General features: G+C 42.5%; 1 pseudogene; it reads right to left on the reverse strand.

Moving 5' to 3' along the window:
• Positions 1-4,364: 4,364 nt before the first annotated feature.
• Positions 4,365-4,458, reverse strand: LOC147619879 (U6 spliceosomal RNA; annotated as a pseudogene).
• Positions 4,459-4,982: the final 524 nt, after the last annotated feature.

Consider the following 4,982-nt stretch of genomic DNA (forward strand, 5'->3'; position numbering starts at 1 on the left):
TTTTCCCATCAAAAGAATTGTCAATCTAAACCTCCAAGCATGGAAGTTTTTCTTTTCAAGCATGGAAATTGTTCTTGTCAAGCTTCTCTATAACAATCTAGTTAATTCCATCATTTGACATCTTATCTGTAACACAAACTCACCAAAAATAGCACTCTTGTTTTGACCTGCACAAATTGCTTTATTCTCTGCAGAGGCGAGATACTATACTGCACCTAAACTGTTATAACATACCAGTGATGTCAACTTTTTTACATACACCCAATAGAACCTTAAGACCTCTTACAGTACACATAGTGTCTACACAACCAAATGCCCTTCTTACAATTCCAAAAAAAGAATTCTGTAGAGAATTGAAACTTACGCCATAGTGTACATGAAAGCCTACGAGCTGAAAAACGGAGGCTCAGACATGCTCGAAATACATTTTTGGCTGCCAAAAAATTTATCTAAAGGATAGTATAATTGCCCTGCAGCTTCACTCCTGCGAAGATAGCTCCTCAATCGGAGTTCGTTTGCCGGTGCCTCTAGAAGAGCTCCCAACAACAAGGGTGTAGTAGCCAACACAAAGGGGAAAGAGTAGGTGAAGCTCTTACCCCCCTCGTACCACTTTCTATGTTTCTCTTGCTTGCTGCTCAGCTTCTAAGCATGAACCAGGCTCTGATACCATGAAAAGATGCAGGGAGGAAGAGAGCTTGAGCTATTGCAAGCACACACACTCACATAAACCTTAGAAGAGGACACACAAGATGAGAAGCTGAAAATTGTTCTTCGTCTTCTTCACAACAAAAGGGTTCCACCAAAAGAGAAGAGAAATACAACATAAGTACTAAAGTACTATGTATATGCAGTCCATAATATGAACACGCTAAATGAGTTTGCTGGAAAGATAAGTATGCCTTAACACAATGGTGGACTAGTACCTGATGTAGTCCAGTTGTAGAATCAAGATCTATCATGTCAGTGGCAAAAATGGTCACCCAAGCATATCATAAGTGTCAACTCGTGTTGAGTTTGACATCTTAACAAGTATGGTGTATGAACTAGAAGCAGTAGTGCCCATGGAGTTCTTGCAACAAAGTCTCAGGATAGCAGTGGGGCTAAAAGGCTCTCTCCAAAATAATCAAAGGTGCATAGGATTGAACAACTCCTAAAGCTTGAGGAAAGGAGATTGCACAATGCCTAGATAGCAGAAAAGAGAAAAAAGCTGCGAGTGGACAGGAACACAAGGTTTATGATATTTGAGGAAGGATATGAAGTCTTGCTGTTCACATCAAGAATAGGACCCCACTTGGGAAAATTGAAAATGAGATGGACAGGCCCATACAGGATTGTCAAAAAGTTGGGGACAAGAACTTTTGAGCTAGCGAGTTTGGATGGTGAAAAACTCAAGAAGTTGGTAAATCCAAACTCTCAAGCCCTATTATGGAAAGATGCCGAATGAAGGAAGAAGGTGTCCAGAAAAGGGGATCAAAATCCTGATCTAGAGATGATTCAAGAACCAAAATCCGAGTCCAAGAGCAGGAAGAAGGAAGAAGGACATGATTCTAAAGTAATTTTTAAAATGGTAAAGAAAATAGCATAAAATTAGACCCCCTTGTGTAAATATGATAATGGTATGTGCAAATACCAAGGAGTCAGATGGTAGTAGCATGGCGCAGGAGGAGGGAAAGTTGAGGTGCCGCCACATGAAAAGGGGTGCATGGATGTGAAAAGGAACTCCTCTCACCTCACCAACTCCTATACTTAGCCTATTAGCCATTAATAACCTTGTGAATATTAGTGCGCATTGCATTGATTATTGGGTAGCAAGGAGGATCTAAATTATGGTCGCCCTTGGGGACGGTGTAGTCAACGGGGCCGGTGGAAGCCTAGTTTCCAAATCACATTTCAAAAATTCTTTGTGCGCACTTGATTTCCTTTCTACTAAACTTTGTTTTCCTTGCCTTCACACACTCAACCCCTACATTCCTGAAACAAAAACCATGGTGTTGGAGTTTGCACCTCTATCCTCCACCGTATACAACAAAGTGGGCAGGCATGCTGAATGGCTGGAGAGGATGGGGATAAAGGAGTTTGGTTGAGCTGCCCTGGGAGGAGCTACAACAAAATTACAAGGCCACAGAAAAGATACAGAAGACTGACACCTTCACGCTTCCATTAGGGGAGAAAAGGGAGTTCAATCCCCTATACGTGGTAGGGTTCTTAAAACTATGAGTTGAAGGAGAAGGAGAGATCAAGCCAACTGATGAAGAAGACCTAATCAAGGAGTTCAACCCATTGGCAAGTCCAAATATTTAAAAATTATAGAACTCCAGATGAGGATAGGTAGAAGTGTATGGACTTCGTGGTGGAGATGAATAGCACTCTTCAAAGCACAACCAGGAGATGCAAAGTAGGAGGAGAGCCAAAAGGAGGAGGCAAGCATCAAGAAAGATGCAGGGTGATGGGAGGATGCCCCAGTAAGAAGGGAGCTTTGGAAAGATAATATCCGAAAAGAAGAGAGCCTTTGAGTTTGAAGAAAAGAAGAAGGGTAAGAATGAGAAGATTGTCGATGAAAAAGGTAGCAAGAAGTTAAAGGAGGACTTCGCTGATATCGGCAAGTCAATACTTACGAGGAGCAATAGGAAACAACAACCTCAAAATTCTCACATCCTGAATAGGCACAGTAGGAGGCTACAGACACAGAACACCTTCCAATTGGGACATGCAGAACCCCTACAAGTAGAAGCATAAGTTGAGCTCCCCACACCCCATCTTGTAAATTTTCCAGAGTTATTCGACACAGACTTGGTGCAGGGATGCCTCAATTATTTACAAAAGTGCATGACAGATGGACTTAAGGAGATCACCAAGCTACAGGGTATCATTCAAGGAATAGGATGGAATCATCTAGACCATGAAGAGCCAATAGGAGCCTCTACAAGAGGAGGTAAACTGAAGGAGGAGAGAAGTAAGCAAGATGGAAGAAATACAGAGTCAGATGTTGAAGCTCCAAAAAGAGGAAGAAGAAACAATAAGGGAAATGGCAAGGAGCACTGGCCAGGAATGAGGAGGCCAATAGGTAGCTAAAGAAGAAGATGGATAGGACAAAGGAAATCCATGCAAGGGTAGAGGGCTAGATCCTATTTATTAGATAAGAACACGTCAAAATCATATGAGAGGTGCTGGGCCAAGGCGGATAGAGACAAAGTAGAATTAGTCAAGGCACAAGCCCGCTGACTTAAAGTCATGGACATCGAGGAAGAACCAAAAGTATAGGAATTGGAAGTAGAAAAAATGGAACAATGGGAAAGTGATGCCATGGAAGACCTAAAGGAGGTGCCGGGTGGATATCATGAAAAATTGATAGCGGCAATGCAGCCCCCCCCCACACCTACCTGCAGGTAGTTAGTTCCCCTCCAAAAGCAAGAAGAAAATCTAGAGGGAGGCTCCGGATGCAGGAGAAATTATAAGAGTTGTCCCCACAAGAGCCCTAGAGACTGCCGCCCATAGCCAAGGAGATAAGGAGGCACATCCAGTGGAGTAGACATCGGCAAGGAAAAGGAGCTCAAAATGAGCAGCTTAGATAGGAAGTAGAGACATAGAAGAAGAAACTCACCCAAGTGAAAGGTGATGGGAAGAAGATGTAGGAGCAGCCTGAGGGGAAGGGAAAAGAGCTAGTATCATACAAAGGATCGTCAATGGACATAATCCCCAATGATGGGCTATGAGAGCACGACTAGGCAACTACAAAAAGGCTGGAAGGGGGTGGATGAAAGCAAGGGGGTTGGGCATGGAGAGGTGAGCAGCAGGAAGGGGGCTTACAAGCTTAGGTATGCCTAAGACAAGCCAATAAAGTTTTTCTCAAGGGGTCTTGCAAGTTTCCATAGAGGAAGGACCGGATGAAGGGGGCTAGAATAGGCTTTAGGTTCAAAAACTGAAGCAATCCGGAGGGCAACAACAAGGAAGTGTCTGGTTGGAACTTGTGTAGTTCCAAACCACCTAGTCGGCTCCAGAGGAGACACGACTAATGCAATTGTGTCTAACACAATAAGCCAATGCTAGTGCATTGTGCCACCAATCTGACTAAGCTAAGGGATTTAGTCACGATAGTGTAGAAGTTAGCTCCTTCATCTGACAAGATTCTTGACATGGTTCCTGATTTTGTTTCCAGATAAGAGTCACATCTAGATAGGAATGACATTGGACCCTGATTCGAATTAGAAGACATATTCAAATAGAAAGCACTAACACAACCTAGGAATCAAATAGAACTACACAGTACAGAGAATGGAGAACTACACCAATAATTATTGTATCATCAGTGTCAAATCCTAGCACACCAAGTACAACGCAATAGCGCCCACATTTCACACTCTCTACTCTCTTCTCTCATTTTCTTGATTTGTGCATGTCATCCTTGTGCAGGGGCCAATCTTCTCTGTATCGTTCCAATTTTATCAAAAGTGTTAGCACGCCTTGCTAACATGGGGAAAATCACATGCTCCTACACACATAGCCATGGGGTACACATGGAGTAGGAGGCATGGATCAAGACAAGATAAAAGACACAAGATAAACATACAAACATAACAACATAACATCATAGTATATTCCATATCCATCATCGTGTATCCAAGAATCATGTACATACCATAGTATATTCCATATCCATCATCTTGTGTATCCAAGAATCATGTACATACCATAGTCATAGTCATGTCTAGTTTTCATACAAGAGGGGCTTTATATAGTCATTGTACATGTGTAAGAATCATGTACATACCATAGTCATGTCATGTCCAATTTTCATACAAGAGGGGCTTTATATAGCCATCCAACCAGAAGACTATTGGGATACCCATGTGACTGTTGGGCTACCCATGTGACTGTTGGGCTACCCATAACCTCCACAAGATCCTAACTCCCCACCAGCCCTCTTGTAACCACTTCTTGATATGACATGTTGTAATAACCAACTCCCACAACTCATTAGCCTA

Source organism: Cibotium barometz, chromosome 32 (assembly GCF_041138505.1).
Source record: "Cibotium barometz isolate CiBa-2024 chromosome 32, ASM4113850v1, whole genome shotgun sequence".
NCBI classification, from domain to species: Eukaryota; Viridiplantae; Streptophyta; class Polypodiopsida; order Cyatheales; family Cibotiaceae; genus Cibotium; species Cibotium barometz.